The 13,076-nt window shown below is 47.3% G+C and overlaps 1 long non-coding RNA gene across 1 annotated transcript; it reads left to right on the top strand.

Annotated features, from left to right (window-relative positions):
* Positions 1-829: 829 nt before the first annotated feature.
* Positions 830-11,364, top strand: LOC147577930 (uncharacterized). Its single transcript, XR_015254615.1, has 3 exons — positions 830-1,498; positions 10,477-10,564; positions 10,972-11,364. It is a non-coding gene; the product is annotated as an uncharacterized LOC147577930 (long non-coding RNA).
* Positions 11,365-13,076: the final 1,712 nt, after the last annotated feature.

Raw genomic sequence — 13,076 nt, 5'->3', positions numbered from 1 at the left:
GGTGTAGGCTTCTCAAGCTGGGGTAACTTTAGTGGGTTGAACAGTGTCACTCCAGAATTCATGTCTACCTGGACCCTCAGAATGTGGCCTTATTTGGAAATAGGGTCTTTGCAGATTGAATTTTAAGTTAAGCTGAGGTCATAGTAGATTAGGGTAGGCCCTAAATTGAACAAGGGCCATTCTTATAAGAAGGGCATGTGATGATGAGGGCAGAGTTTGGAATGATGCATCTATAAGCCAAGGAGCACCAAAGATTGCCAGCAACTACCAGAAGCTAGGGACAGACGGGGAAGGATTCTTCCCCAGAATCCTCAAAGGGAGCATGGATGGCCCTGTTCCCTTGAGTTTGGATTTCTAGCATCCAGAAATGTGAGGGAATAAATTTGTTGTTTTTAAGCTGCCCAGCTATAGTGGCAGCCCTAGAAAAGATATGCAGAGATTTTTCCATTGCCACCTCCATGACTCTCATGTGAGCAGAACCTTCCTGCTGGAAGTGAATCACTGGACAGGTGGGGGGAGGGAGGGGTGGAACTAGGTCACTGAGGGCATTCAGTGCCCTTCTGTGCCCCTCTACACCCCTGTGCAGTCCTGTGGGATGGTCTGTGGTCTGCTCAGGAAGGAGAGTAGGGGGTTCTGATTGGCCCCAGAAATATGCCCCATCTTTCTTCTGTAGTTCAGCAGTAATTCTCTAGGGTGAGGGTGTACAGAGCCGGAGCTTTCCACCTTGGGCCCCGACATCTCAGGATGGGCTCCCTGGGTAGTTCTGTTGGCAGCTTTAGCTTGTGAGCTCACCAAGCTTTGTGAGGATTTGTCATGGCTTCAAGGGGTTGGCTCAGTACATGAGTAGTCTGGAGTTTGGGGCCTGTGCCTGCCGGTGCTGTTTGATGCTGAAAGAGATACCACATCTGCAATGTGAGTCCCTCCTCTTCTCTGCCAAGGCATGTCCTCACTAGGGCTGTTCCCCCTGATGCAGAAAAGACATACCGCATACCTCAAGATGCCTTTATGGGCCATTGGCCCCTGGCCTGTCTTCTCTGGGAATATTGTGTCTGGATGGGTGTCATTGACCTAGCCCTGGTTTGTGAGTGCTAGAAAGGAGGAAGGGAAGATGAGGAGAAGGAGAATGGAGAACACACACCTAAGAGTTTTTCCTTCAAATTGGAATAAGCTCCAGGGGCCCACCCACTGCTATCATTATGATGTCACAGAAAGGAACAGCCAGAGCAGGGGGAAGAAATTCATGAAGTCATCTGGCCCAAAGCCCTCTTCGATCTTCCATACCACCAGGATGGCAGAGGTTGGTGCATGTTTCTGACAACTGAGCTCTTGAATACCCGAGACCACACAGCAGCAACGCTGGGGGACGAACTCACTGAGCTGGTGCCCAGCTGCTCATCTGGGAAGTTCTACCGGGTTCTCACTTGTAATCAGCAAACCCAGACTCCTCACCTTAGAGACTATCAGACCAAGCTTCTCTTGGGATCCTTGAAGATGGCTGGTAATGAATGTGAAATGATGACTCATGTCGTATTTAAGCAAGACTCTGGGTGTGCGTGTGAATGGGGATTGCTCAAAATCATGTCGAGGTGCTGATGATTGCATCAAAGCCTCTGCAGTGGGGGAGGGCGGGAGAGAGAAAAGGTAGCTGTAGATTTTAATACAGAAAGGGAGCAACCACCTGTGAAGCTTTGTAGAGAATGATGATCTGCGTTCCTGGCTGGTTCTGCTTTCATATCCTCTGGAAAATACTCTGCTGTGCTCAAAGCCCTTGAGAGACAGAAAGTAAGAGAGACTTACCTTGGCCTTATGCAATGACCAAATGAAGTTCTCAAAGTCAACATGGAGCGGTGAGGACCATAGGTCCTCACAAGAGTGAGAAGGACCGACGATCTGGCCTGGTCCCCACCACTTCCCCTGTTTGACGGGGCTTTAGCGCATTGTCAAATACCGACTTGATCCTAGTCAGAAAAGCCCCAGAGAGTGACCATGCGGCTAATATGTTAGAAGAGTCTTTAGGAGCTCACCAGTGTGAGTTTGTCCTGACAGCTACTCCAGCTGACAGTTGGATTTGCTTCTTTCTACTTCAAAATCATCGTGCCTCCTGTAACAAAAGCTAGGGGAGCCAACCTGAGTCCAGCAGTTTAGTTTGTAACCTCATTCCTTTCTCCTTCAGGGGAGAGGGATGCGTCAGCCACGGGAAGCAGGCCAAACACTCCCGCGTTTCTCTTCTGTCTCAAGTGGAGATTAATTATGTTGTAACTTCATGTTGATGGTGATGGGAGGGTCCCCTAGCAAGAGCAAACCTTCCCCAATTCTTCAGGAAAGAATAGACTGTGGCAGATTTGAACTTGGCCTAAGGGGCAAGGTATTGATGTCATCCAGGCCAGACCACAGTCCCCTATTTCTGGGTTGACACCCCGGAAAGCCTCATATATGCAGCCTTTCAGAGGCTTTTAAAAGCAGGATGCGAACAATCTGCTGGATACGTGGTAGGGTTACATGAGGAAAGTAAAAGATAAAACCTGCTTAAAAGCACCTGTCTCCAGAAACTACCGGCCAAAGAGAGGTACTAAGACTTTGTTTCCATGGAGTTGAGCTGAGAGGGGCAGCTTTGGGGCAAAAGACACAAATATGGGGCTTGAAATCAAAATTCTGGGGTCAAGACCCAGCTTTCCCACGTGCTGTGTGACTTTGGGCAAAACCTTTCACCAGAGTTTCCTTTTAGGGAAAATGGTAGGAACAAGTACACTAAAAATTGTTAGAAGGACCATATGGCATATGTGCATATTGTAAAATGCCATGTAAGGGTTGGTGTAGTGATTCTCACTGTGGCCTCGAATATGGGATGTGCCTGTGTTCACACCACAAATAGCCAGACACCTGGATGGCCACGAATGTTGGGTTTAATCATAAGATCTGCTCTTTCCTGAGAGCCAAAGGTCTAGGAAGTTTTTGTTTGTTCGTTTACTTGTAAGCGACTCTTTCTTAGAACTTTCTAGCTAAGAAATCTTCTGTCCTATATCACCATTGTCCAAAAGTCTTTGGGCGACTCTGCCCACCCACTTAAGCCTTTGATTCTTCCTCCCTGAGGTCAAGGGGTCAGACAGATTTCCTCAGTGGTGCACTGAGTGCTCTAAAGTTGTATGACTCTACCCACCAAGAGGAAAGCTTTTGCTTGTGTCAGATAGCCTTCTGGAACCCAGGTTACACATGAGGCAGTAGGCTGAGTGCGGAAGGAGGACACCAAGCTCTTTGGTATTCTTGCAAACTAGAGGGCACCCCATGCCAAGATGCCTGGCACTGCTCAGAGAAAGGTCACCCACCCCTTCAGAGTGCCAGCAGAATTTTATGGGACTTGAGAGAAGGGAGGCGTTACCCAGCATGGATAGGAGAAGGAAGGGAGAGGCAGGGACGGAAGTGGCTCTGAGCTGGCCTTGCCCTAACAGGTGCAGTGTCACATACGCAGTGAACAGCTCGTGTTGAGACCCAGCGGCAGGAAATGGGGGGTGGCATGTGCTGTTCCTCACTTATAGTCTCAACAAAAAAGAAAAATGAACAGATACCGAGGCTGAGGAGTTGCTATTATGTGCTGGGTACAAGGCCCGACCCAGTGGTAATTGGGTACATGTTTCTGAGTTAGTCGGCCTGAGTTTATCACGTCGGTGCTCCTTACTGGCAAGTGTGTGAGTGCCAGGCTTAATCCTGGGAGGACTGGCTGCCCACACCCTGCGTGCAGGGCCCCCTGGGTGGAGGAGGGCAACTTTCCTGTCTGGGCACTGCCACTTTCCATTCACTTCACACGCCAGTGTTTTGACATGTTAGCGCCTGGCCTGTTAACACGGGATAACAAGGGAGTGCGCCCAAAGGCGGTGCCTGGCTCCTGAGCTGGCACCCGGCCAGGGCAGCCTTGTCTAGCTCCTTTCCCTGGGGTGGCAAGAAGGCAGCTACTGGGTAGTTCTGGCTCCTCTGAGTGCCTCCAAACTAGAGCCTCTCCAAATGTCAGGGAGGAGAGTTTATGACTTCGGCCTTTTATGATGTACCTTTAAGGCCAATTATTTCTAGAGCTAATAATCTTAACACCTCATTGAATTAGGCACTGGGAACAAAAGGAATACACTTCAAAATCCATGAAATTACAAGTGGATTGAGTGACTCACTATTCTGGATGAAGGCTTTATAGTCTGTAGTCATTATTATTGTTAATAATATTAATATTAATAAGCATTTATTCACACACACACACGCCCATGGGTCTTTGGGCAGAGCTCATGGAGGACACAGACAGACACTGTCCTCAGGGAACTGAAGGAGGCTATCTCTAAGACACTGTAGTAAATCACTTGAGTATTGTAACTGTCAAGGTTTTAAACACCTAAAAATCAGCACTATCATTAGCAATCAGTAATCACTGTTATAGAAGAATAAATCTTGTAATCTCCAAATTACCTGTTTGCACCAATTACAGTTCAACTGATGAAACATACCAATCAAAGGGGAATTTACTGGAGGCGCCCAGGCTTATCTAGGTTAAAAAAAAAAAAAAAAACCACCAGGAACCCGCTGAGTTCCCAAACTGTTGTTTCTTAGCTCAGTCTCCATTAGGGTGGATTTCCTGGAAGTGGAGCTGATAAAGCCCTACACAAGTACCCCTGCCTGCCTACAAAAAGGATTTGAGGTAGGTCACACTAAAAACACAGATCTTGCAGGACGGTTTTTTTAAAAAAGCAAAAGGAAGGTTGGAAATTTTGGGGGTGGGGGTTGAGGTGTTCGAATGTTGAGCTCCCACAAATCTTCTTGAGAGTTCTTTTCTAAGCACGGGGCTGGGCCCCACGGGGAGCAGAAGGAGAAGCCGGCCCTCCCGTTGCCTGTAAGGAAGGCCCAAGTCGAGGAGCCACACAAGCTTCCGACTGGGTCTGAGCTTCTCAGAAGGTAGTGCACAGAGGACGTCCATGTGTTGTCTAGCTCTCAGCCCACAACGAAAGAAAGCGGGTAAACGGAGAGGTAGATTTTTTTTCCTTTTTGTAAATACTAAAAAAAATATCGATGGGGCCCAGTGGGAAACCATCTCAGTGTTTTTTTACCAGTCTCCCAGTTGTGTTCTCCACGTGGTCATTTCTTGGCTGGAGTTAGAAGAAGGCGATGGAAATGTGGACCCACTGAGCCTTCTCTGGTTTACTCTGGAGCTTTGGACAATCTCGATCTGGTGTTTGCAACTGAGGGAAAGCCAGGGAGCAGTGGCCGGGAAGAGGTGGGGAACGGACAGGAGCTGGAAATAAACTGGAAGGAAAGCAGTCCCCTGGCGGATTTGGCTCAGGGATTAGGAAGTGAAATGGGTTTAAACAGCGAGGGTCTTCTCAGCCCTGCGCTGTGTGCCAGGCTTCTCCTAAGGGTGCCTCTGCATACCCTGCCACTGCAATAGTCCCAGCATCCCATCCCTGCTCTTCCGTGGATCTTGGTTGCATCGCCGTTTTCCCAGCCCCTACCTGGCTTTATTGCTTGCCCATATGGTTCTGCATCTCTAGGAAATTATATCCTTGTCTTCTGAGGGCTCGCTTTACGTTTGTTTTTTGCTTTAAGGTTACCGTGAGTTCATTTTCACTTCTGCCCTTGAACATGGTAACGGCAGAACTGTTTAAGTAGCAACTTTCTACATGGTGCCCTCTGTTGGTAGACAGCCTCCCCAATGACCCCAATTGCCCTGGCCTTGTTGTACTCACGCATTTGTGTAGGTCCCTCCCACATGGACTCAGGGTTGTTCTATGTGACCAGCAGGATACCACAGTGTTAGATACCGTGCTGAGTGCTATGTATAGGACAGGCACCATCTTTGACCTCATGGAGGTTACAGAGTTTACAGAGCAGAGAATATAGATAGATAGGAAGATAGATAGATAGATAGATGATAGATAGATAGATAGATAGATAGATGATAGATACTGAGAGCTCTAGCTTTGGAGTTAGATAGAACTGGCTGAATTGTGGCTTCTTCACTTGGCTTTGTGACTTTGAGCAAGTTATCTAAGCTCTCCGAGTGTCTGTTTCCTCATCTTTACATTAATTTTTTTAAGTTTATTTATTTTGAGAGAGATAGAGAGGGGGGAGGTGCAGAGAGAGAGGGAGAGAGAGAATCCCAAGTAGGCTCCACGCTGTCAGCACAGAGCCCGACATAGGGCTCGAACCCATGAACTGCAAGATCATGACCTGAGCTGAAATCAAGAATTAGACACTTAACCGACTGAGCCACCCAGTGCCCCTGTTTCCTCGTCTTTAAATCAAATATCCATCTTGAGGATTACATGTGACAGTGCGTAAAAAGTATTTACCACAGTTTCCAGGTTTGGGTGGCTCCTCCATAAATGTTATTCCCTCCAGCCGCGCTGGTGCTGAGAATGTATGATGAGTAGGAGGTCATCTCTGCCTTCAGGGGGCTCCGAATGGAGCGGAGGGGACAGATGTGTACTCACAAAAGTTCAAGGCAGACTGTGACAAATGCTGTTACAGGGGCGGAGAGGACAGTGGGAACCCAAAGGAAGGCATAGGAAAAGCTTCATGGAGCTTAGGTGACATTTTAACAAGCCCTGGCGGGTAAGAACTTTCATCGTTGCAGGTAGGGAGGGGAAATCCCGAGAAGTCACGAGGCGTAAAGCCTCCTGATACCAGCGATGGTGGAAATGCACTAGCTTTTGGTCATACCGCTTCCCCGTAGTAGGCTGTGATCTCTTCATCGGTAGATGGCAGCTGCTAAACTCGAGAGTAAATGTTCCTTCCAGCTCACCCATTCCACAAGTCCAGGGTACTGCTCTGTTCATTACCAACTTTCACCTCCTAATACATGGTGGGCACTCAATAAATATGTATTAAATAAGCAGGTATAATTTTATGCGTAAGTGGCTTGTCTCAAATGAGAAAAATCAGGGAAATATTTTTTCCATTTACTTGACATAAGTCATTTCCTGGGGCAGGGGGGCAGGGGGACAGGTGTGGTGGCAATGAACCCATCTACATTGTGTCACTATGTTTTGTCAAAGTCCTTCTGTCATCCTGGTCCTTCGATTTCTTGGCTGTGCCTCCTATTTCTTCCTTACATCCCCTAGTCTTGCTGTGGGCTCCTGCTCAAACTTTAAAGTGACTGGCATTTCCCTGGAGATTTCTTTAGCACTCAGCACCACGTCCTCGGTCCAGGTGAGGCAGACCCAGCCAACTCTGAAGAAGCTTTGCATGTTTTCCTTCACTTAACTTCCATTTTGCGATTGGTGTCTCCATGAATGGAGTAACCGTGAAACCAGAGCTCAACAGAAGAACGTCGAAAGCTGTCGAGCTACTACTATGCCACAGGACAGGGCTGGCTATCGGTGAAACTGTGCTATAAGGGAGTTTAGGCCCTGGGGGGTCCCCACCCCACTCCGTTTTGCCTCTGCTCCCCTCCTCAGGCCTATGCTTAAGACCCTCATGCTGTTTTCTTCTCCACTGGGACTCCTGTAATACACCGTCCCCTGGGGCTTACTCTGCTCCAGCCTTTCCAGATCACCCTTGTTCTTTCAAAGCTCATCCTGGGTTCCATTTCCTCTGAGATCTGCGGCTCTGTGTTTTTGGTACAATTAATTCGGTCCACACTTAATGCCCATCCTGTGCCTGGATCAGTATAAGCTCACAGGATGCCAGATGAAGGAAAAGCGCTTCTTGGCCCTGATCTGGCTTTCTAGGATGAGCGTGGCCAAGACGACAAACCAAACGATGCAAAGCCATTAACGGACAGTCCCTTTTAAGTGATAGATGTGCATGTTACCAGGAGCTTTTTGAAGTCAGTGGCTTACCTTCAAAGCATTCTTATTGTGACCAACAACTTTTAAAAGGTTTTCTCTTTTCTTAACCTTACAAGCAGAAGAGCAGTACTTATCAATGGCAGAAAACTTGGAAAGTGAAAGAATATATACGTAGGGGACAAACTTGTTGATGATCTCACCACCCAGAGGCAAGCCAGCGTTGGAATATTTTTCCTGTCTTTTTTTCCCGATGCACCGGAGATCCTGTGTTGCTATAATTTTGCCTCTACCACTTTTGTTATCAAGCACTCTATCCCAACCATTTTGCAATGTTATAAAACACGCTGAAGAGTGATTCCAATGGTAGGAGTTTGTCAGCAAGTAGGAGCGCTGAATTTATTTGGCACTGAGACTTGGGGTAACCTCTCTAATAACACTCCCATTTCTGCGACTTCTAAGACAAGTGCTGCCACAGTGTATTTGTAACTCAGCCGATCTGCTCAGCCCTTCTCTGAAGACACCGCATCCTGTGCCGTTAGGGGCGAGCATCTCCAGTCTCCAGATTCTCCACTTCCTCCCTTCCCCCACCCCGATTTCCTTCGTCTCCAGTGAGCGATAATATCTTTCATTTGAGCTTCTCTTTCTGCCTCCAATGACTGCCTCCCCTGATGAATTCTCTCTGGGTGACTTTGGCATTTGCATATTTCCTCGCTTGGATATTCTGAGATGTTGGAACCAGAGAGCAGGTTGATGCGATCAGGTACTTAGCTGAATGAGGCTTTCTCGGGAACTGCACAAATATTTGGAGTCGGGTGTGTGCCAATAGGCAATTAATTGAAATGTGGACACAGCAAGCTTCTGGAGGAAGGAAACTGAACTTGAGAAATTAGCTGTGGGAAGCAATCCTCCGCAAGATACAAAACAGTAATTTGGGAATTTCCTTTACCTCAGACTGAAATTGATTTGGTACAGAAAGAGGAAAACAAAAACAAAAACAAAAAACCCAAACCCAAACAAGGTTGACTCCTGCATTACCAGAGCTGGAAGGCATTGTCAGAGAATGCTGGTCTGACCCTCCTGGGGATGGAGGAAAGAAAGCCCAAGGTCAGTGGCAAGTTGGGGCAAATTCAGGACCAGAAGCAAGATGTCCTGACTCCAGCCCAGGGCACTATCCATTTTATAAGCTGACTGTCTACCTGGAGAGCCGGATTATCATATCAGGAGCAAAAGGGCGAGGACTGTGATTTAAGCATTTCCCCGTCACCGATGACTTTGTGAATACATTTAGGAAAATCCGTAACAAAACCAAGGTACTCGCTGATTGTGGCCTTAAGGACGGAAGCACATCTAGCCAACATTTATGGGGCTCCTGCTTCATGTGTGGCTGTCTGCTAGGCACTAAGAATGGAGGTGATTACAAATAGGGTCCCTGCTCCACACTGTGTGATGTTGGCCTGATCCCAGGAGGGGCCCAGCTCCTGACTCTTTAGAGGTATGAGCCTCTGGGTCCATCTACATTTCTCTGTCTTCCAGGAGAATGGACCTTTCTCCTTAAGATTTTTACAAACGATGTATAAGAAAAGAAAAGAGAAGGTCTGACCGTGACGTTGCTTTAGGATTCAGATTATCTTACAGTGATATGAAAATCACCTGTTCATTGTTAAGGTATATATTTCGTGGTTCAGGACCAGAGTGATCCATTTTATTTATTTATTTATCTTTATATTTTTTTTTTATTATTTTTAATGTTCATTTATTTTTGGCAGAGAGAAAGAGAGAGACAGAGCACAAGCAGGGGAGGAGTAGAGAGAGGGGGAGACAAAGAATCCGAAGCAGGCTCCAGGCTCCAAGCTGTCAGCACAGAGTCCAACGCGGGGCTCGAACCCACAAATGGTGGGATCATGGCCTGAGCCGAAGTCGGATGCTTAACTGACTGAGCCACCCAGGTGCCCCTGGAGTGATCCATTGCAGGCTTCCCCTAGAACATGGTTCTCAAAGTGCGGTCCCTGAACGGGAGGCATCAGTACTGCCTGGAGACTTGTCAGAAATGCAGATTCTCAGGTCCCACCTCAGTGCTACTGAATCACGGGCACTGGTAGGGCCCTGCCATCTGTTTTAACAAGCCCTCCAGGGGATTCTCATGCATGGTGGAGTTTGAAAACCATTGCCCTAGAAAATATGATTTGGAAATCTGGGCTGCTGAATTCTAGCACCAAGGAGGTAATCTATTTTTTATTATTGGACCCTTAAGAATAAACTCTCTTCATTTTAGAATACCCAGGTGAGCTGTTTCTATCCATTGCTGAGTGTTAAACGGGAAAACATGTCCAAATAATTCTTCAAAATTTAACTGACCAGCAGAGTCAGACACGATTCTGGGTAACCTGTCGTATTTCCAGTAAGCACAACGTTTGCATACTTTAAAGTTTCATGGAATAACTGAATAAGTTAATTGATTGCTTAATCTGTTATTTTTAGAATATCACTTCCTTACCTCATGTGAAAGTTTATTCAAAATTCAAATGGGAACATTTTATTACCCCAAAATGTTTTCCCATATACTTGAACATGTTACTAAGGAAACCAGTTGCAACATTGCAGTGATATTGTTGCTCTAACAAATTAACGATTCAGCCATGTAGATGCCATACTACGATTTTTTTCTCTCTCTAGAAAATTTCACACTTATTGAATTTATACATTTATAACACAGGACGTTGCAAGCGACGCTATACGGAGAAATCGCATCCCAGAGTGACAACGGAGGTTTCCCTGGGATGTGTTTTGTGCTGTTTGAGCAGGTGATTTTTCATCCTGTACCAGGAGCTCTTCTGCGCAGGGAAGCTGAGTTAGAGAGAGCAACCATCTCACAAGGACACTTGGTGTCAAGCTTGGGGGGTTCTCGCTGGTGAACAGCGACTAAAACCGGCTGCGTGTGTGCAAAGTGTGTGCTAATCACACTTTTAAGGAATCGAAGGACATCAAAGCATGAGATCACGCGACTGAGATGGCACCAGGAGATGGGGGGGGTTGGTGGATACAGCACAGTGGGAGGCCTCCTGCATTTTCTGCCTCAATGGGGGGAGGTGAGGTTATTAATGAGGGGATAGATTAGAACAGATGGGTATTTTTGACACATTTCCCCATGTTGTTATTTTCCGATACCCCATCTTCCCACCAGCTAGTCATGTGCCTTTCTCTTGGTTAGGAGTGAAAGCATGTGACTTTTTAAAGGGAAACCTCAGGAAGGGAGAGTGGAAGTGGAGACATTGCCATAATGCTCAGAAGGCACCCTCAGCGGATTTGGAGAGTCTTCCTGAAGCCTCTGCTGGGAGGGGAGAGGGAGAAGCCACCGTGGGCTTGTGTGACTTTGGACACCGTGTTCGAAGGGAAGCCGTGTGACCCTTTCCCACTCACTCCAGCCCAGCCTCACGGCATCCAGCAGCCACCACTCGCCTCCTGATTGCCGTACCTTTCTGCAGCCTGGAGATTTGCATTGTAAATGCTGTTTGTTAGGCCCCTGAAATAATATTAATCACCGTAAAACAATTACGTTGCATAATTTGTACATAAAAAAGAAAGAGTGAACCTTTTGCTTGAATTAATATTTCCTTGTTTGTATCTTTCCCATCCTCACAAATAATGAGACCCCTGTCTGCCCTTCTAGGTGAGAATGGCTTTGGGAAAAGAAAGGTATCTATCTTCGAATGGCTTCTTGAAATGATGCACAGTTGTCCGGAGTCTGGTGGCCTATGCAGTTTGGGGTGGAAGAACCACAGACCCTGGGGAAAGGGACATCTCGACACCCTGTTGCAAGGTGCTTCTTGCAAAGAGGAGAGACAGAAGGGTGGGCACCAGGGGGCTGACAAGGGGAAGGTCTGGGAAGCAGAGCAGCAAAGGAGCAAGGCTCTGTGCCTGTGTTTCTGTGGGTGCACCCTGTGTCCATCTGGGGAGAAACAGCTGGCAGTGAACAGAAGCCTAAGGGAGTTGGGAACCACCATTCACACCCACTGCCCACCGTACTGGGTTCAGTGGTGGTCTTCACAAGATTTGTCCATGTACTAACCTCTGGAACCAGCGAACATGGATTTCTTTCGGCAAAGGGTCTTTTCAGATGTAATTAAGTTAAAGGTCTTGAGATTAGATCAGCTTATACTATCCAGGTGGGCTCTAAATCCAATAATAAGTGTCCTTATATGAGACAGAGGGAAGAGACCCTGGAAGTGAAGAGGAGAAGGCCCTGGGAAGATAGAAACACACGATGCAGCCACAGCCCAGGGATGCCTGGAGTCACAGGAGCTCAAACAGGCAAGGAAGGATTCTCCCCTCCAGCCTTCGGAGAAGGCGTGGCCCTGCCTAGGCTTGATTTCGGATCTCTGGACTCCAGAACTAGCAGAGAAGGGTTTTCTGTTGTTTTAAGCCACTACGTTTTGTAGCAGTTTGTTACAACAGCCCTAGGAACTCACACACACACACACACACACACACACACACACACACACACACCATGCCCTCCCCCTTCCCACAACCTCTCAGGGAAATTCACTGGCTCGAATTTTGAGTTGATGATAATGTTCTCACAAGCCACTACTGGAGGTCCCCAGAGCACATCCAAGCTTGTGGGACTGCCGTGCTGTGCTGTACCTGGGTCCCAGATGATTTCTCCCAGGAAGACTCTCCTTCCCAGGAAGTCACATACCAGGCATTGAGCACAGAGAATTTCAATGTCAGGTCCCTCTGACATACCGTTTAGGACTGGAAATAAGGGCCTGCGTATGAGGCAGAATTGGAGAGGACTCTGTAACTACCATTTTGGACTCTCTTCTTTATCCCTTCTCTTTATCCCTATCTCTTCTTTACCCTCTGCTTCTTTATCGAATCTCAAAGGCTCATGACTAGAGTTAGCACCCATAGTCCAGGACAACATACATTTCAAAACTAACAGGACCCTATATATGGAGCACATATGTACCAGGCGCTGTATTAAAATTTCTACATTGGCTATTTCATTTCTCCTTACAGAAGTCCCAGAGGTGTGTGTGGGTGGGCGGTTATCCTGATTTTGCAGATGAGGAAACTGAGGCCCAAGAACATGAGGTAATACTCCCAAAGTCAGGAGGCTGACAGTTCGCAGAGCCAGCCTTTGAACCCTGGGTGTCTTTGACTCCACGGCTCATACCCACAAGCGCTTTTCTACTATTTTGTTCTTAGGAATGCAGCCCGGTGCAGGGACACACATCTGTGCCTGTCCTGGGCGCTCACTTTCAAAAGAATATGCACATTTTTTGCATTTGAGGCCATTTGACTTGGTTA

Source organism: Puma concolor, chromosome C1 (assembly GCF_028749965.1).
Source record: "Puma concolor isolate L17-30 chromosome C1, mPumCon1.1.hap2, whole genome shotgun sequence".
Classification (NCBI taxonomy): Eukaryota; Metazoa; Chordata; class Mammalia; order Carnivora; family Felidae; genus Puma; species Puma concolor.
Note: the sequence above shows the minus strand (reverse complement) of the source record. Positions and strands in the feature narration are given on the sequence as shown.